The 21,988-nt window shown below is 39.2% G+C and overlaps 1 pseudogene; it reads right to left on the reverse strand.

Moving 5' to 3' along the window:
- Positions 1-1,713: 1,713 nt before the first annotated feature.
- On the reverse strand, positions 1,714-21,429 carry LOC150087481 (general transcription factor II-I repeat domain-containing protein 2A-like; annotated as a pseudogene).
- Positions 21,430-21,988: the final 559 nt, after the last annotated feature.

Here is a 21,988-nt window from a genome sequence, read left to right on the forward strand (position 1 = left end):
TCATTTGGCTGGTGGGGAATTTCACTGTTCAGTTTGGATGGTATTCTTCACCACGTTTGTCTCCCATGAGGGCCATGCAGGTTGAATTTCTTCTCATCCCAGAAATTAACTGACTTCCACTACTCATAGGGGAGTCCATTTTACACGCTCCTTACACCAAATTAATCGATCAATCATTATTTCCCTTTCTGTGCCTTTTTCCTTGTTTGTGCATAAATGGAATATAAAGAGAAATATTTCTACTGGGCAACTCCGCAGTTGCCCAGTAGAAAGAAATAAGAATGAATGTGAAAGGCTGACTGGCGAAGAAAATTGTGAAGAAATGAGAAAGAGAAATGAGAAAGGTGTCGTTGACGATGAGAAGAATATAAATACCACTTCAATTGTAAATGATTATTAAATGTAACAATGAGACATAACCTACCTTGATGAAACACAACTTAACTGATACTACTCTTGCCTATTATCCTCTAAACTCTTTTCTTTTTATTTTATTTCTACTTTCAATTCTTCTTTCTTCCGTCCGTTGCACTAAGTGTAATACGGGGGCGAGTCTGATATTCGTACTTTTCTTATTCTTTGCCATTTTCCCCTCCTTTGTCTTTATTACCTTTATCTATTGTCGTTTCTATACCACTACCTGTCACATTAATACATTTGTGATCTCCAAATTCATTTTTTTCTTTCGTCTCTTAGTGAAAACATTCTACACATCCAGATTTTTCTTTGCTCTCTTCTTACATTTTATCCTTCGGGTTTGTTTTTTCTTTTCGATTCAGACTTCTTTCGATTTTCACATCTTTTATTGCCTTGATACATATGTAGTGCTATATCGAGGCACCAGTTGTCTTGATATAGCGCTACTTTTTGAAATATCTTTATGTGGTTTCTTTCTGCCACCTTAAATCAGCAGCAGAAAGGCGGTACCCTTCCTCAGTACGAGGAGGGGGGCCTATACTAATTGAATTGCCCAAAGTGGGGCCGATGCCGCACCCTCCGAAGTCAGTGCTAAACCAGTGGGTGACAGCAGATTTCTCTACTTGCCATGCCAGAGAGAAAGAGAGAAAGAAGGAAAGAAAGAAAGAAGCAAATAAGTCACTTAAGTCTTCCTGATATCAGTATTCTTAAGAATAATCCTGAAAGGCAAGCAGGATTCAAGAAGAAAACATCCATTCATAATGGAACTTCGTCGTTGGAACTTGAAGTGGAAGTTTTCAGTAACTGCACTTCTTCTGTTGAAATCATCAACACAAAACTGATGAAAATGGTTGAAATCCGAATCAAAACTTATATTGTCAGGCGAGAACTACGGAAGCATTGAGAACTAAACAGGGTAGTTCAAGTTCATGAGTATCACATCTCAGTAGACACTCAAAATCCAATAACATTGCTAGAAGTGTTTTGTTGGGATTTGGGTGACAAATTAAATCACGAGGTCGGAAGCCAATATCTGCATTAAAGTATTATTCAAAACGTGTTCATAGAAATCATCTTATCATTCCATTGGAGATAATGTGGAGATCTAGGGGATCTGTAATTACCTGAAAGCTATGTTTCATACCGTTCTTGGTATATCTCTAATTGGATCTTTCTTTGTGTTGAGATGAGTTTAGCTCTAATTTTAGTTTTCGTACCATCCGTCAACCAGATTCTGGATGAGTCAGAAACAATGGGGTCAAGATGGGGTATGATACAAGCCGAAAACTTTTTTAGTCAAGCTCCACTCCTTCCTAGAATCAACCATAGTAACATTCGCATTACACACAGAAAATATGATGAAGGAAATGCAATTAAAAACTTTTGTATTATAGCCCATAATCCTGGATAAAGTGTAGGCATCTGCGTTTGCAGCCAGAATCGTTGGTGGTGGCCGTCTTTGAATTTAAATTTCAATTCTTCATTTGTTGTTACATCTATCAGTTCTTCTTGTAATTTTGGAGATTCTTCTGTGTTTGTACTTGAAACAGGATTCAGAACCTAGTCGGGGTTGTTCATTTTTAAAATATCTTCAAATCGTTGATTGAAGTCAAAATGGAGAGCATCCAAGTGCTGACAATAGCTAAGTAAGTCTTCGTCATATTTTCTACTGTTGATAAATTTGGAAACTGGCTGAATTCCCCTCGTCCTAAATTTTGTTTGTACAGAAGACGTTTTGCCACAAACGCAGAAATAACAGCTTTTGTTTTTATTAAATTCAGCTCATCGCCTTGAAGTTGTAGATTTGTTTCGTTAAATTTGTTAATCAAGTCTGTCAAATAAGCAATGTCATTTTTGGAATCAATCAAGTTGGCTCGTAAAGCATCATCTTTGTTTTCTAGAAACTGTAGCGCGGAGTTAAAGAGATTATAAAAGCGATCCAAACAGGTACCTTTTGATAGCCAACGAACTTCTGTATGAAGCAGGAAGCGATTGAATTCTTCATCGTTTTCAATACAAAGTTGTCTAAACAATCTGTCATTCAATGAATTGATTCTGATTTTGTCTATTGCTTTAAGGACATAATCTAATGACCTATGTAGGCGTTCACTCAGTTGACGATAATGTCTTCAACATCTTGAGCCATTTCATCAATTCTTCTATTATTGCTCAAAGAAATTTTATTGATAATATCAGACGCTGGCATGTGCAGCGTAGTGTGTATTACCTCACTTCCAGAAGCCATAGAAACATACAGTAGATATGTAAGAAAATGTATAAAAGCCCCCCAAATGCACCCGAGGCTACTATCACCCCCTTGATTGTTCTACTGCCCCCTAGGGGACGGTATCGCGCTCTTTGGGAACCAGTGATCTAAACTATTAATAATTTCTCAAAGTGCACATTTACAATTACCCCCCCCCCACAAAGGACGTTTCACATGAAAAGGTCGAATAAAGTGCGAGCCCATTGTTAAAATATTCGCAGCTCACCACTGAGTTAATCGCCCTACGTAGCATAGATGAAAGGTGTCTGTGGTTCGGTAGTAGTAGTAGTAGTGGCATATGAGCTTACGCAGCATCAGCCAACAAAAAAAAAAAAAAATCACACCATTCCCTCCAAATGCCTGTCCAGTTCCTCCTCAAATTTATTCAACCTATCAACTTCCACAACGACAGATGGAAGTTTGTTCCAGCAATTAACCACCCGCTGGCTAAAGGCAAATTTCCGCACATCTATTCTACATCTGTCTTTTCTTAATTTGAATTTATGCCCCCTTAGGTTCATAATCTGAACAAGTGGAAGGATCCCATCAGAATTCAGCGTGCTCAACCCATTCAAGGCCTCATACACCTCATTCAGATCACCGCGCAGGTGCCTATTCTCCAGACACTGCAATTTGCAGAACTTAAGCCTCTCTTGGTAAGAGGATCCCTTCATTCCCCTCACCAATCTTGTTGCCCTTCTCTGTACATGCTCAAGCAAATCTACATCCTTCCTAAAATGAGGCCTCCAGACCTGTACGCAGTACTCAAGGCGTGGCCTGACCATTGCCTTATACAGGGGGACAATCACCTCCTTCTCCCTGCTAGCAAAATTTCTATATATCATTGACAAAACCCCATGATCTACCCTGGCAGCCTGTCTGCATTGGTCAGAAAACTTCATATCTGCCTGCACAATTACTCCCAGGTCTTTTACATTTTCTACCACCTTAAGTGTAGTACCACGCAGTTGGTATTTTTCTCTCGTGTTACTTCTGCTCGTATGCAGTACTTTGCATTTGTGCAGGTTAAACTTCAGTTGCCACTTCTTAGCCCATCTGCCCAAATTATCTAGATCCTGTTGCAGTAGCGCACTGCCATTAATAACCCTGCCAACTTTGCATCATCTGCAAACTTCGACACTAAGCCTGATATACCTTCATCAATATCATTGATAAATATACAAAAGAACAGTGGACCTAACACCGAACCCTGTGGGACTCCACTAATAACATTAGTCCAAGAAGAGCAGCACCCATTGATTACCACCCTCTGTCTTCTCCCACTTAACCATCCTTTTATCCATTGTAGCAACTTACCCTTAATACCATTCTGCTCCAATTTGTACAATAGTCTTCGATGCGCAACAGTGTCAAAAGCTTTCCTGAAATCCAAATATATGATATCAAAATTATCTTTTGCATCCAGTTCCTTTGTAACCACATCATAATATCCTATCAAATTTGTCGGACAACACTTTCCCTTAACAAACCCATGCTGTGTCTGCATTATTGCTGCAGTGTTGTCTAGATGATCCTGCAATGCATTTTTAACCAGAGACTCCATTATTTTACCCGGAACAGAAGTTAAACTAACTGGTCTGTAAGTACTCGTGTCACCCTTCGATCCCCCTTTGTAAATTGGGGATACATTTGCACATCTCCAGTCCGTGGGGACCTCCCCTGAGTCCAAGGACGCTCTCATAATTATGGCTAAGGGTTTGCTTAGTTGCTTTGCCGCCTCCTTTAATATAATTGGATAGATCCCATCCACCCCAGGTGCTTTTCTTATGTTTAACTTCAACAATTTCTCCTCCACTTTGCTTTCAGTTATTCCAAAATCATTAAACACCCTGCTACAATTTGATAACTTTCTGGCATTTTCAAATGTGTGAATGTAGATGCAAAATACTCATTCAGTTTGTTTGCTGTCTGAGCAGGATCATCAACAGTCGAACCATTGATGTCAAGTGGACCAATCAGGTTCATCCCCTTCCTTTTAGAGTTTATATAAGTAAAGAAATCCTTCCTGTTTTTCTTAGCATCTTTTGCCAAGGATTTCTCGTAATCTGCCTTCGCCTGCCGAACCTCCTTTGTGACCTGATTACAGGCTAGCTTATATCTGCCATAGGCTTCTGAGTCGCTTAATAATTTATATGTATCCCATGCATTTTCTTCTCTGTTACGAGTCTCATTAGTTCATTTGATAACCATTGAGGCCTAAACCTTGAACAATATTTCTTAATAGGTATGAAACTTTTAGTAGCTTCCACGATTAATTTCTTGAATGCTTCCTACTTGGAATTTGCTGTTGGTAACATCGTCAGTTGATCCCACTGTACAGAATTTAAAAACTGTCGGAGACCACTGTACTCGCCTTTACGGAAGCAAAAACCCTTTCCTTTACCCCTGATGGTAATTAAATCTTTAAGTAAATCCCACATCAGTACACTGTGATCACTGCCACCTAGTGGTTCATTTATCTGCCAATTCTTAATACACGAATAATCAAGTCGGCCAACGTAAAACTAATCCTGAAGAACCCGACGAAACCACCTGAACTCCCAAATTCCGACCGTCCCATCGCTCTCCTGTCGGTACTTAGTAAACTCTATGAAAGGCTACTCTACTACAGACTTCTCAAACACTACAACAATGCAAACATGGCTTCTCACAGACAATTTGGATTCAAAACGGGGCACTCCACTGTAGATGCACTCCACAATCTCCTTGAAGCAGTAGGAATTACCCAAAAGAAATACTTTCTGGTCATCGCTGTCGACTTTGCTGGGGCGTTCGACTCACTTTGGTGGCCGAGCGTCCTAGGCAGACTGCGCCAATCAAAGCTTCCAGTAAACCTATATAACTCCATCAAAAGCTGCCTTTCCAACAGGTCAATCACTGTCGATGCTCCATATATAAAAATCACCAGACAGAGGATGCCCATCTACAGAATCTACAGAGGATGCCCACAGGGCTCGGTTCTGGGCCCATTCTTGTGGAATCTTGTCCTTGATGAATTCCTTGGCATGGACCTGGGAGAGGTCACCTCTCAAGCCTATGCAGATGATCTTATTATCACAGTTACCGGCGATTCTAGGGCCCGACTGGAGACTTTGGCGAATAATGCACTACAGAAGCTACAGGACTGGGCTAAACACCATAACCTCACCATCTCTGCCGCCAAAACAGATTCTATTCTTCTCAAAGGAAGTCTCAATGAAGCCAGACCGCCACAGATAAAAATCGACAACAGGACCATAAAATTCTCCACTCAACTCAAGTATCTAGGAGTTATACTTGACAGCAAACTGAATTTCCAGCCACATCTTAAATACCTAAGAAGAAAGATACGTAATTACACCGCCCTTGTCACCAGGGTCTCCAGACGGGACTGGGGACTCAATAGGCACACTCTGTGCTTATTCTATAAAGTGATATTTACCCCGATTATAACGTACGCAGCAGGCATCTAGTACCCGAAAGCAATCACTGTTAGTGGTAGAAGAATCCTAGACTCTCTGCAAAGAAACATCCTGCTCGCTACTACCCGTGCCTGCTGCACTGTCAGTACCCATGCTCTGCAAATCCTGGCAGGCGCCATGCCACTGGACCTGGAGGTGGTCCGCTGTGGACTACTCTTCCACCTCTCCAAAGCAAATTCCAAGACCATCCTCGAATTCACAACAGACCCCGCAAACGACAGAACAGCAGAAAGCGTCTCCTCACGCATCTGCAGCAGGCGTGGCAAGCGAGATGGACTAATTCCAACAAAGGCGAAATCACCTGAAAGTTCTTCCCTTACATTAACAGGGTGATCCCCAGGCTTCCCCCCTGGTTTTCACCTGGTCTTTATGCTACATACCTGTTAACTGGCCATGGATCATTAAAAGGCAAACTGCCCTGGGAATCATTGATGATCCCACTTGCACCTGTGGTGGGACTGAGAGTTTGTCGCACCTTATGTATGACTGCCCCCTATATGAGGATCTTCGCTGCACCTTTATAACTTCCTTGACCTACATACCCAAAGGCCAAGAAGCACACCTGCTTGATAGTAGGGAGGAATATTCAGCTTTCACGCGTTTCGCACAAGAGCTCTTCAGCCGAAGGAAAACCTTATCTACAGTTCCTGTACCTGCGCCACAACGGTCCCAAGGAAGACAACAGACGGTCTGAGACCATGATGGACTTTCATCCAGACTAGACAGTCATGAACTTGACCGCCACACCATCAAACGGACAACTATCTGATGATTGGAGTTTGAAAGGTACCATTGGATTGAATTAAACTCCTGGATTGGACACCAGCCGATGTCGATGACAGAGGCGTCAAATGGCGATTCTATCTGTGCTCAATTGTACAGTCACTTTCGACCCCATTCCTTCCCCTTTCTTCGCCTTCACCTGATTGACTGCGCGTACATTGACTGGTTGGGGATGCCTTCGCCTATATCCCCTTACTCTTACTTTCATTCCCCCTCTTCTTCTGTACACCCTGTACTACCTCACTCTATCTAATCGCTGCTTTTTTTTAAAATTAATTAATTTATTTTATTATTATTTTTTTTATTACTATTTATTTATTTATTTATTATTATTTTTTTAATTTTATTTTTTTAATTTATTTATTTTTTATTTTTTTATTTATTTATTTATATTTTTTTTATTTATTTATTTTTTTTTTACTTAGTCTCCGCTCAGGAAGCTGAGGCGACCCTGACGGAGACTAACCAGAGAACTATGGGCAGCCTGGCTACCTCCTAGTGGTGTGTGCGGGCAACGTGGGGTTCCACCAGGGGCCCTGCGGCCAAATGCCAGGACGCACAACAGAACCCAACACAAAACTACACATTCAACACACTACACTTTTTCTGACATTTACAGTGTTCTGTATTTCTTCACAATGTACATAGGGCGCAGATGTGGGAAACCACAGGTAGCGCCCGACCCTAACACTATGCACGCACTATATGGCTGGATATCGCTAGTACAAATGATATTCACTTCCCCCGTTTACAGTTCCTCAAAAGGAAGAAAAAATATATTTAAAATAAGAAAGAAATATTAATTGTTCATCTGAAATATATAAATTGGAAATACTTAAAATATTGTATTTAAAGCCAGATATGGACGACTTGATGACGTCATCAATATTCTACAATACTTTATAAATTACAGTTTTATAGGAATCTTAAAAATATTTATATATAATATGCATTTGTAAAAATAATTATAGAATCCTCTAATTTAGTTTATTAGTATTCTTAAATAATTCTTAAGAAAACATTAATGAAGTTCAAAAACCATTCATGATTTTAAATAAGTGCCTCAGATAGAAATTAAGAAGAGTAATACCGCTGTGGTAGATATGGAGTGGCCCACAATTTCAAGGTGACTCAATCTCAGCTGGGCGGTGCTCTTTTAGTTGTAAAACAAAGAATTACCAAAAAGGTCACAGCACAGAAGTCGATTGAGGATGTTCAAAAATGTGGTCACGTGACATCAGTACAGCATATGATCCCCTGCAAACGGCTTGACAGCAATGAACCATGCTCGATGAAGTCGTGTCCTTAAGATTCAGTGGCAACAAATCCCATTCTTCCCCCAGCGCAGACCTACATGGCCCAGGAGTTGGCTGTTGGCTTCCAATTCGACTCCTAAGGGCGTTCCACACGCCTTCCAAGGGATTTAAATCTCGTGCTGACCGCCGTAGTCGTTGAATATCTGCAGATTGAAGATATTCTTTTACCACTTCTCTCTACTTCTGCAGTTACTCTACCCCTGTGAGAACGTGAAGATGGGTGTCGCCATTGTTCATTATACTGCCTCCACCATAAATGTCCCGTTCTCCGATGTTGGAGGGATGGTACCGTATTCCTCGTTGTCTCCCGATGAAAGGGCCCCAGGTGCCAAGCGATTTATTAGTGACTAACCGATATATAGAGTGTTTTGAAAAATATACAAGTTTCTTTAATTTTCTTCGTTAAATTCCCTTTATTTTTTGTGAAACAGCTCTTTGTCTTACAATCAGTAAGTGAAGACACAAAAAGGAAACGCACCTTTCTTATTTTTCTCTTATTCTCACTTTTACAAATCTAACTTACACAGCCGCTTGGTCACTCAATACGAAGTACTGCTCTTGCCTCCACGTGGCGGGGCTGGTAACCTGGGAGAGGAAAGTACTATAGGGCTTCAAGAGAAAGCCCTACGAAGTAGTGAAAGAGAAAACACAAAATCAAAGAGACAGAAGACGGATATGGACCCACCAAAAATACCAACATACATTGTCACACATGCGACAGGACATCAGACATCAGAACGTATGTCTCCGTTTGTTCTTCAGAAAACGTTAGAGGGTGTTGTAGGATCTCCCAAGTCAGTTGGACGGCTGAGATCCGGAGACATACGAGTGGAAACAGAAAAAAAAAAAAAAAAAAACTCCAAGAAGTTACTTTCAACAACAGTTTTTGGAAGAATGCCAGTGATAGTAACAACACACTGAATTCTTCCAGAGGGGTGATCTCAGAATGGGACCTCTTAAATGTGTCAGAGGAAGAGCTCACAGAAGAATTAAGAAGCCAAGGAGTTACAGGAGTGAAGAGAATTAATATCCGATTGGATGGAACAGTTGTGACAGTGAATTTTTGCGAATATTTTTAACGTTATGTGGCAATGCATTGTGGGTGATATATATATATATATTTTTTTTTTTAACCTGAAAGTTAAAAATTCCTTGCTGTTTCCTTCTGTTGTTCAGACCTGAAAATAAAAATTATCTGTATTCTTAAAGTTTTTTCTTCCAAAGTTCATGGATTTAATCTTGGGAGCAACTAAACTTCAAGGTTTAGACCCAAATGGATGTCGGATGAACTAATAAGTCTAGTGGCAGGGAAGAAAAATGCATTTGGTGGATATCTCAGATCCATCTCAGCTTCAAAATGGAACATTATTTGTGCCAGATACAAATAAGAGCCACGAAAACAATATATTGCGTCTCTGTTTTTGCAATAAAATAACCATTTCCTCTCTTTTTTTTTTTTTTTTCAATACCTTCATTTTTGTATTTCCACGAATTATTGAAACATCGGCCATTAGTGACAGGATACGTATTTAAGGCTATATTGGGACCATGTTGCACCATAGGGGATCTGTTTTTGTGGGCAATAAGGTTCCATGTGGTCCGATCATTAAAATTCAGACTGACGTGTTCCATGTTAATAATACTGCTGTCATCATTTTCTTCAGCCAACTGTTGTTGGTATTGTCCACACTTTCTAATTCTTTTAAAATAACTTGAACTGTTTGAGCTTTTCTTGAACTTCCATTTCAGTGGCATCATCATTTGTTTCATCTTCATTGGAATCATGTTCGTGTTCTTCGTCACTTCAGGTTTGGAGTGGCTTATTGTAAATCAGTTTTGTAAACTAGCAGAATGTTTTCTAATTTCCTCTTTATGCAGTCCTTACACTTTTTTTCTTTGGTGGCATGTCTAAAATGAGGACTTTATTTAAATTATAAATCACAATATTCACGATTACCTGTTTATATAGCAATCAGAAAAACACTAACTTATTCAGTTTGTACACAATGCGTGAATTGCGAACTAATTCTGGACAGCAAATGGATCAATGATGCCACAGACTGTTTATGATGCTATGCAGTATGCGCTCAATGTAAGGATGCAAGCAGGCTTGAATCACCGTGTGAAAATTAATTTTAACCTTCCTTGTCCTGTCATCTTGATTCGACATCATCGAGGGTGTCATTTCCTCAGCTAGCCTCGGGTGTCGAAATAGCTTGACACTGTATTGATGTAGGCTGTCAGTGGCGCCCTTCTCCTGTTGGCGTCCTTGGTACCTGCCCCAATGCCAAGGCGTTCTTACGCCACTGTTCATACTACCTGGGTATTGGAAATAATGGAAGTGCAATACCCGTGCATAAACAACCTCGGCGACATTCAGTCAAAAAATATTTTTCGAACAGTAAACTGATTTAGTATAAGACATACTTAATTTTTGGGAAGCATTCCAGAAGTCTAGTTTAAGTTGTTAGGATCTGCCCTGTCTTTTAGAAAAGGGGTTCTTTTAATGCTGCACCGAGTCGCTAAAATGATCCAATTCCAAATTCCCACACAGGATGTAAAAGACCTGACTTTGAATCCCGTCAATGATGCGAACAAGTTTTATGGGTCTTTTTCACAAAGTGGCTGAGTTAGTCGGTCCCAGTCGAGGATAGCGTGGTTTTGTTCATTCGGAAAATCGAGTATTTCGTCCAGCAACCAGCAAGCAGATCACAGAGATATACGAGGCAATATGGTTCAAGTTTTTAGGTGTGCCTAAAACCCTACAACAACAACTATCCTGCCTTCCCTATTATTTGAAAATTCAAATCGTTTACCCACCTTGGTAACGTTAATTGATCTTTCTGATGCTAATACCGTTCTTAGCTATGTGAGTACTGCTTAAGTATTTGAAAGATCTTAATCTGTGCTACTACAGCTACTCGAATATAGGCGAAAACAAAAGAAGGCATTCAGGTTCATTAATGACCAATATTATATAAACTCTTTCCACTCTCCATCGTACAGACATTGATGTTCTTGTGAATTAACATCTGAAATTCCATCTACTTCTCAAAACAAGTAGAGGGAAGACTGACTGGCAAGCTGACTCTTATAATCTCTAAATTAATGATATTTTACAGTACCACTCCTCTCTCTCTCTCTCTCTCTCTCTCACACACACACAACCGCAGGATGCATTCTCCACTCGTTATAACGGCAGAGTTTTTAAGCATCCTCGCTAAAGAGGACTATACAACTCGTAATAAGGGATTGCATTATAGTTTCGCTTTATGGGCTCACACTCGGCTAATTTTAATGAACCTAATCAAGAAAAGAAAACTTTCGTTCATCAAACAACCGTCTGAAGTGAATAATGTCAAATATAAAAGTCCACATGGGTCACTATTTCCAACTGTAAACCCCAATGACCTCCAAGCTCTTACTTTATGTTCATATATGGCCTTATGATATTTCTTTCTTATATTCCTAAACAAGTATATTCCAATGGTTGGTAAATAAATACTTCTATAGCAGCCTTTGGTCTTTCTGCTGTCACATCAACAATTCTAACATCATGAACTGGAAATCCTACTACTTTAAATTTCTGATCAATCTGCATTACGTATGGTTCTTGTAAACATAGAATATCACACCCTTTGTCCCATGCAAAAATCCTAGCCTCATCCATTACAACCCTAGATCGTTGTCCATTTAACTGCAATATATTCGAATAATCAATTAACTCGCCATTATGACAACTCCACACGTTATTAAAATTTACTGAATTATCCATAATGAACCCTCACACTTGCCATTTCTAATGCCTTAACATATTCCACACATTTTACATCTCTGACTGATGTAATAACCCAACAATTTCTTGAAACAGCCTCTGGAAAACTTCATATCTCCTGTGTTATCTCTTCCTGTATCCGAACACTCTGCTCACTGGTAACTCTTTATGCTTCCGCATTATGGGACTCTCCACCTCGTAAAACACTCATTGAACCTTGACTTGCACTAGCAGAGCCTTCACGTGCACCAATTAAAGTCCCCTACTTTGTTACTTTACTCTTCAAATACTTCCCTTCCATAATCTTTTTAGGGGGATCTAAATTCAATCTTGGTACCTTTGAAGGTAATGAGGGCAGAGAGGAAGAGCATTCCTCTCCCCCCCCTTGTGAAGCTCTCGCATCTTTATAAGGAAAGATAGTTTTTCTTGACCCTTTACTGATCTTACAACCGAAATCTCCCACTGTGCTGTGAATGCAAACTTTTTTTTTTTTATGTGAACTCCAAACACAAGAGGTATCAGAACCTGTAGTACGTAGTACCGTGCTTGGGTTGGAGGTTGAGAAGACGAAAGAAGACATTTGTTGATATTGGACTTGAACTTCTGTAGATTGTAATTTTCAGGAAATACGTATGAAGGAAGGTTGTTCCAGAAAACGGCAGTTGAATGAATAAATGAGGAAGATGAAAAGTTGGTTCTGTGAGTTTGTAGTTGGACAGTAAATGGATGTTGGCTCGTGGCGGCACGTGTTCGGACTGTTTTGAAAGAGAGAGCGGGAATTACAGAAGAACAGTGCCCATGGAAGTATCTGTAGAAGAGGCATGCAGCAGAAACAGTACGTCTATGAGACAGCGAGTGGAGAAACTGTGTTAGAGATGAGTCATTAATTAACCTAACTGCCCTCTTCTGAATTTATTGAAAAGGCTGAGAGAGATTTTGATGGGAACAATCTTCCATGGTAGGGCGGATTTGCGATTTATACAGAGGGAACAGCTGTTTGAGAGAAAAAGAACGCAGAGAGCGAAAGAAAAAAACAAGTTTTTAAGATGCAGAGGAAGCAATATTTGTAATGTGCTTGTGCCAAGAGAGATTAGAAGTCAGGGTAAAGTTGTTTTTGCCCCACTGGAGAATTACCCGAAGATCGGCATTTAAGGAATTGGTAGCGGATATTCGAAAAGTTGAAGCTGATTGAGCAGGGCAATGTTATTCAAAATGGAAAGTGGAATGCAATGTGCTATCATCGCCAAAACTATGGATAGGATTTCCAGTCAATGGAAGAAGGTCATTGATATACAAGAGGAAAAGAGTGGGGGAAAGAACTGAACCTTGGGGGACACCGGCATTAGTGGAGAAGTTAGAAGACAGAGAGCCATCTACCATCACCCTCAGTGAGCGATCAGAGAGAAAACCGGATAACCAATTACTAAAAACAGTTGGCAAACCATAAGATGGAAGCGTGTTTAGAAGACCTTTATACCAAACATGATCAAAATCCTTTGAGATGTCAAGAGCAACTACTTCTGCTTCACCGAAACTTTCCATTGAATTAGTCCATAAATGGGTAACATAAGCCAGAATATCTCCAGTGGATCGACACTGACGGAATCCATACTGGCGATCGTTGATCAGACAGAAGGTTTCTAGGTAGTTTAAGAGTTGGCGGTTAATTGATTTCTCCATTACTTCAGAAAGAGTAGAAGTAATTACAATGGAACGATAATTGGATGAGAGGGATTTGTCACCCATTTTAGGAACTGGCTGGATATAAGCAAATTTCCAAGCAGAAGGAAAAAAACCTTTGGAATAAGAAAGTGAAAAAAGGCGGCAAAAATAGGAGTAAGTTCAGGAGCACAGGTTTGGAGAGCAAGTGGAGAAATACCATCGGGACCTGGAGCTTTCTTAGCATCGAGATTCATCAAAATCCTTCTGATATCCTTTTGACGGAAGACCACAGGAGTCATTGAATGGAGCGTGTCGGGAATGGTGGGAGGTGTTTTACCAAGATCGTTAATGCATGAGTTGAAAGAAAAATGGGATGCTAGCAGGTCAGCTTTGTCCTTGGCTGAAGTGACAACAGAACCATCTGGTTTGGACAGAGGTGGGAGCAGAGATGGGCAAAAATTGAGCCCAATAGCTTTGGCAAGAGACCAGAATGCTCGGCTACCATTAGGGCAAGAAGCAAGTTTTCTACTCTTAGCCTGTTCAAACTCTAGTTTGGACTGATTAATAAGTGCTTTGCAATTATTGAGAGCTTTGGTGTAGGCAGAAAATGAAACTGAAGAATTAGAAAAAAGCCAATTACGATATGCAACATTCTTCTCTTGGACAGCCTTAGCACATTTATTGGAAAACCAAGGTTTAGATAAAGGACGAGATTTTAAAGTGGAGTGTGGGATAAAGGATTCCATTCCTGCAAGAATAATTTCACTGACACGATCTGAGCAAACGTTCACATCAGAAGTTTTGAAACAGTAATCCAACCAAGGAAAAGAAGAAAATAAATCTCGCAGGTCATCGCATTTTGCATTCTTGTAATGCCAAACAACACGAGGTTGGGAATAGCCATGAGGCAAAGGTTCCATTGGAGAAGAGGCAATCACCAAGTTGTGATCTGAAGTGCCTAAAGGACCTCTCTCTTCGACCGTTTATTTGGAAGGGTTGTTTGTGAGGAAAAGATCGAGCGTATTGGCTGTATGATTAGGATTGTCCGGTATTCTTGTAGGTAAATGAACAATCTGTGTAAGGTCATTAGTAATTGCAAAAGAGTCAGCATTTCGACCAGCTGAGTCGGTGTGACTACAAAACGGAACCCAGCTGATGTTGTGAACATTAAAATCAATTTAGTTGTGAACTAAGGCAGTTCCCCCCACTTCTACTACCGAGGTAGTATGAGAGAAGTGTTACTTATTCGAAGTAGTGCAATACCTATGGAACTCGTTTTGACGTTGTTTACAATATGAGATATGAATAAACAATGCATTCATACTACTTTCTGGGTAGTAGAAATGATGGAAGTGCCATAGCCATGCATAAACAGCTTTCAGGTAATAACCTCTTTAACAACTGCTGAATTTTAAAGCTTAAATTTTTATTTTGGAATAGATTTTACACATCAAGTGTATACTGAGATTTGAGAAAATAACAATCTGCTGATAAACTTGATAAGACTTCAAGGAAACACAGAGGTTTAATTTTTCAGCTTTTTAAGAACAGGTTGAACTTTGGAAGAAAAAACTAAGAATACAGATAATTTTTATTTTCAGGTCTCAACAACAGAAGGAATTTTTAACTTTCAGGTTAAATATATATATATCACCAGAATGCATTGCCACATAACGTTAAAAATATTCGCAAAAATTCACTGTCACAACCGATACATTCCAAGACGTCTAACCAGAAGCCAACGGTGCACCCGCACAGTCATAACGTTAACGCCCGGTGTACACAACGATCCCAGTTTGCACCCCAACGAAAAGGTTTAAAATTAATTGAAAATTAAATTACGCAATCTGTCGAGAAAATCATTTTATTTTATTTCCAAAAAAAAATTGGTCCACAATGTTAGGACCCGCATCGTCCTGGATTAGTTTCTTCCCGTTCTGAATTTGTATCTAGGGCAGTTATTTAAAATCATCAATGGTTTGTGAAGAACATTAATATTTTCTTAAAATTTTTTTAAGAATACTAATAATCTAATTAAAATATTCTATAATTACTTTTATAAATGTATATTATATATAAATATATTTACGATTCTTATTAAACTACAATTAATAACATATTGTAGACTATCGATGACGTCATCAAGTTGGCCATATCTGCATTTAATTAAAATAGTTTAAGTATTTCCAATTTATATATTTCAGATGAACAATTAATATTTCTTTTTTATTTTAAATATATTTTTTCTTCCTTTTGGGGAACTGTAAACGGGGGAAGTGAATATCATTTGGGTACTAGCAATATCCAGCCAGTGAAATCATACAGCTCGACAAAACGAACAGAACAAAATGATTTTCATAAATATTTCATGATTCTTCGAGGTGAAGCAATTTTGGACGTTGCTCCACCTGAAACAACTTCCGTATAACTATGTGCCTCTAAGAGAAGAGAAAACCGTACAATGTCCTGTCTTCAACTGTCTCTTGAGGTTGCTCAGGTAACAGATGAAGAAATTTCCAACTGGACTGTGTTCAACATTTAATGAGGCCAGACGTGCTGGCATGCTCACCTTAGCTGATTTTGTATGTCTCAGAAGAGAGATTCATTAGACTTCTACACAAGTGAATTGGATATAACGATCTACAGGCAAAATTGTAGAAATGAGCAGGAGTACGTTTATTTTTTGACAAGTAATCGGTTTAGCGCACAACAATATCTACAGATATTGTTTACAGATTACTCTGAAGATTTCATCCAACGCCACTCACCCACCAACTGGTTTTCAATCCGGCCATCCCATGAGAGGATTGGTAAATAAAAATAATTTCGACAAATTACTACATTGTAAACAACAGTCATCCCATTTATACTTGTACTGACGCCTAGATAAGCTCAGTGTACATCATCCATTATCTCATCTCTTTCTTGTTGTAGGGTTTATAGGCGCACCAGCAACTAGACCGTCAGATTACCTTAGCCTGGGTTGCCCTCCTCAGCCGGACTGGACAGTTACGCAGGAGATAACTTAATCCAGTAATTTTCAAATCCTTGAGCAAAAGTAAACTTAATAGAGTCCAGTCTACACCTGTTACCATGTTAATTACGTAGGGTGTCCTCTGTCTCCACTGCTGGACGGAGTATTCCACGTGTGGTCACAATTGCCTTACACATAGTACGATTAGGACCTCCCTACATCTACTATCGTCCGATAAATCGTGGATAGGACACAAGAGTCCTTCCTAGCCCACAGTTCCCCCCTCCCTTCCCTATGCATGAAGTCCTTCACCGTGGAGACTTACAGAAAGACATGAAGTTCGCCTGCTCGGAGAAATTCATGTCTGCCCAAATCCTAATTCCCAAATCTTCCTTCCTCCACAGTTTACAATTGAACCCCACCAAGTACAATATATAATTTATTTTTGAGTTGTTATTCGCCTAATGAAAGTTGTCGTTCCCCCAATTACCCCATTTTTCTGCCTTAAAACCTAGCTGTCATTTTTTTGACTATCCGTAAAACTGAAAAGCGCTTGGCGCTGATAAAATTAACCACTTTCCCGATGTGCACATCATCTGAAAATTTGATATACACCCTCTACCCCTTTGTCGATGTTGTTTGTGAAAACCAGAAACATCACCAATGTTCCGAAATGGATCCTTGGGGATCCCTCTTCAAACATTAGACCAATCTAAAGAGTGACCATCAATCACAACCCTCTGTCCCCATGGTCCGCAGCCATCGACGATCCATCTTAGCATCTTACCAGTGATCAGAACACGTTCCATCTAATAGGATAGTTTCTCGTGAGGGACAGAGTCAATATCGTTCCTAAATTCAGAATAAAAAAGTTTGAATGTCGAAATGAGGTTTAATTGAACAGTTTATATATTTCGACACAGTTACTCCCACGAACTGGACCCAACATCCAGCTCGATTGAGTAACTGTGTCAAATTGCTAGCCAGATTAGTTAAACATTATTTTCCCTAAGATGCATTTAGGGCTAAAGCCTCAAGCTGCCAGCAAATTTAGACAATGTGTATGTTAAGTGGAATAGCGTCATTAATACACAGCCATTTCTGAATAAAATTTAAATCATAAAATTAAAATCAAGATTAAATCTTGTATGTCTAGTAGAAGCAAAAAAATTAAATAAATTAATAATGCAGTACTAATAATTAAGCAGATTGTATTAAAGACTGCGACAATCCATGATTTCATAAACTGCAAAGATACTATGACATATATTCCACTCTGCTGCTGAGAGATAAGCTTTGTTTTTTTTGATAATACAAATATTAGTATCTTTCTTACAACTCTGGCAACCAAATTCAAAAGTCATCAGGACAGAAGTATGGGGACGATAGAGAAGCGACTCCAGGATTTTCAATGAGGCAGGCCCACCAGGAGAAGAATCAGGGTTGGCAGGGGTGGAGAGGAGAGAAGACTGTCTCCTCCTCCCCACCAGGGGAAAGGGAGTGAAGGTACCAGGCAACGGAGCCCGGTATAGTTCGCTATCAAGCGTTGACAGTTGTGAGCACGTGGGGTTCATACATGAGCAGTGTCGTCCTATGGTTGGTCATTTAACCTGTTCAGGTCGCCTATTGTGCATGTTATAAGGATGCAGCATTGGGTCCTGGTGATATCATTTTCTTAGTTTGTGCGTTGGTCATTTGGTTTAGTCATCCAGTTAGTGGTCCAGTGCAAATAATTTGTAGCCAGTTCATATCAAGTCCTGTGTCAGTTTGTCTCTGGTTCAGACGTAGGTCTTCCTGGTTGTCAGTTCCCTCGTGAACAAGGCTAAATAATGGTCATGTTCGTGGTTATTTGGTACAGTTTTGTTGTGTATTCCGGTTTTCTCTAGTCCTAGTTTTGGGATTCATCATCAGCTTCTGGGTGCTGTGCATGGTGGTTTGCTATAAGTGCTCGCCTTCTAGCAAAGAGTTTCTGTGCAAAAATGGTAAGGGCTTTGTATTCTTGTTCCGAGTCGAGAAGATGCTGTTCCATGTTCTGCGGGAAGTAGGTGATAGCAGTGGTGAGCCTGCATCGCAGGTCCTCATACTGGTCGCAGTCATACATGAGATGTTGCCATGTGTCCTCGCAACCACACAGGCAACGGGGATCCTCCGTGATTCGGAAGCTAGATAGTATTGCATTTAATGGCCCGTGCCCTGTGAGCAGAAGTTGACGTAGAGCCCCGGTTAGAACCAACTCGGGATTTTTGGAAAGACTCTGTATACGCTAGGGAGGAACTTCTTGGTGATTTCCCCTTTAGTGGATTCTGTTCACCGATCCTGCCATTCCTGTCGAAGGTGTCCGAGCAGTCTGGTTTTTTCAAGCTTCTTGTTGTTGACGAGATACAAAGTGAAGTTCAGGATAGTACACGGTATTTCCTTTGCCATATTATATGTCAGGGCGCATCTGATGATTTCCAAGTCCAACGGGAGGACTCAGGCCAGAACCAGGAGTGTGTGCGTGCGTGCTGACTGTGGAGACAGCCCGTGTGATTGTCAGAATTATTGACCGCTGGATGCTGTCCAAGGTTCTACTATTTACCACTGGGGTTAGCTTTTTGTACCAAACTGGTGAAGCATATGTGATGACCGGGTTGAAGGTAGATTTGTAGTAGAGGGACAAGGTCCGCTTGTTTAGCCCTCAGTCCCTCCTGGTCACTCTTGCGACCAATGCAGAATATTTCCGTATCTTTTGTTTGATGAACTTTAGGTGGAGCTGAAAAGACAGATTTTTGTCAATGATGATTCCGAGATATTTGATTTAGGGTGTTTTCCCCCTATCCAGCTGTTTTAAAATCGGTAAACGAGTTGGTGATTTGAAAACATCGTCAAGTGGGGAGAAACAGCCTAGACGCTAACCGGTATATTTTTACAGGGGATATTTTTTCCGGGATTCGTAAGCGACACATCGACATCCAATTTTGAACATCGTTACGCGAATGCACATCAACTATTCTGCCTTTTTCTTTTTCTAGAATTATATTCATCCCCAGTTATAGTTCAGTATTAAGTTTTGTTTCTCATGTAATTTATTAATAAATGTATTATGGATGAAATTTTAATGTGATTCAGATGTGTTTTACAAGTTGCAAGACTGACTGCAGAATGGAGATAATCATTTCTGTTTATTTATTATTCTTTATCCATACATACCTTTCAATATTTCAACCCACTTTTCATAATAATGACACACTTACCCTTCCATTGATATCTGGACACCTGCAAATATAAAAAGATGACGTTCATCAGTTCTAGAGAACAACTACCAATGTGTTCTGCGGTCGATTTGCTGGATGAAAACTCGAGTGTCTGGATGGATTGAGATCACTGAATTGGAAATGTTCAAATCGATTGAGATCAGTGAATTCGCCTGGCCCGACCATTAATGTACATCGTCATTAATATAATGACGGTGTACATTATTATATTAATTAAATTCATTAATTATATTAATGAATATAATTCTACCGATCGTAATAATAATAAATCATGAAAAACAAAAAGAAAAAACAGTAGCGCCCCATGGAATCTAGGTGGAAGAACTAGCAAATTATAATTTACTTGTAATAGGCGGTGGCGTAAATGAAGAACGGTAGATGGTTCTCAGATGGAAAATAGAGCACATAGCAAATAGGAATATAAAGAGATATAGAGAAACATTAAGAAATTTATTCCTACCCATGGAGCTATGGGTAGGAATATATATTTTTCACTAGGAGTTTGTTATAAACATATCAACCATTTGGTCCTTTCTATCTATATTAGGCTAATTCCTTACAATGTCTTCAGCTTCCTATTTTCAGTTCAACTATATCTCCTACATCCTATACGATATGATACTTATAACCATAAACCAGGATCCCAGTCTTTAAGGGACGGGAAGTTACGCTCCCTGTTTCTTCACACGTACATTTGTATTCTTCCATTTTCTATACTTTTAGCTATACACTATATAACCCTATGTTTTCATACCTCATAAACTATTAGAGCAATTCGAGGGGGATTCAGGTACTATTGCTATTCTTTATCCTATTTCCGTCCTCCTTCCTTTAGCCTGTGCTGACTATTCAACATAGATAAAAAAATATAAAAACAATAGTGGATGAAACTCTTGCTCTATTGTATTCTTTATTCTACTAAGCTAAATTTGCTTATTATCAGCTTTTGGTCCTTATATTATAATACTTCAAAATTATCTTACATCCATTGGTAGTATATTATTATTATTATTATTATTATTATTATTATTATTATTATTATTATTATTATTATTATACCATTCTACATTTATTTGGACCTTCTTATGCGGGCAGTTGACAACAGAAACAGATAGCTGCATTAATTAGGGCCGATATATTGAGAGGGTAAGCACTTGATAAAGTCCATTTCAATATATCTATCAACCCATAATTAACAGATTTTATAATTTTGCCCTTTTATATTTCAATTTATGTTTTTTTGTTCATTACTACTTTTATCTCATTATCCTGTACTTTCCCCATTTCTCACTCTCACCCTGATGGCCCTGAGTGCTACAAAACAATATAATAAAGAAATTTGGATCAGTTGCAATCACTGCTTCTTTCGTGTCCATAGAAAAGACAAAATATATACTGCTTTAAGTTTTTTACTGATACTTACCTTGCTGTCCATGCTTCAAGATGGTTTTGTAATAGGTGTGGATAGGAATTGTCTTCATTCTTTATTATTCGGTCCATTATGCTATGGTTATTTGGAAAGGAGATTAACCATATGTTTGATCATTTTTTTTCAAAATGGTGTTTGATAATATTCGAAAATAAAATTAAAAAAAACATAGTGACCAGTGAGAATTCTTTCACGCTCGTTGATTCGTGTTTGAAAAAGTATAAGGAAGTAAAGTAGACAAAATCTTAAGAAAAGCGAACAGTCGGTAAATTTCCATTCATTAACTGTAAGCTTTTCTACCAAATTAATTAATCAATTTATTAATTCTATTGGTTTCGCTTTTCGATATTTCTCTATTTTTAAGGCAATGATATCAAAGCCTGCCCCTGTCTATGTTGCTATCCCTTCTGGCATGAGAGCTATACGGTTCAGCACTGCCGGAGTATTGCTATAATTTATTTTTCATTAAAATGAAAAAAAGAAAGGTCTCATAGTGTTAGGGTCGGGCTCCACTTGTGGTTTCCCACATCTGAGCCATATATACACTGTGAAGAAATACACAGTACAACTGTAAATGCCAGAAAAGGGACCTGTGCTGAATGTGCAGCATTGTGTTGGTTTCTGTTTGTG

This window comes from Mastigoproctus giganteus, chromosome 4 (assembly GCF_048544385.1).
Source record: "Mastigoproctus giganteus isolate SK-2022 chromosome 4, ASM4854438v1, whole genome shotgun sequence".
Taxonomy (NCBI): domain Eukaryota; kingdom Metazoa; phylum Arthropoda; class Arachnida; order Uropygi; family Thelyphonidae; genus Mastigoproctus; species Mastigoproctus giganteus.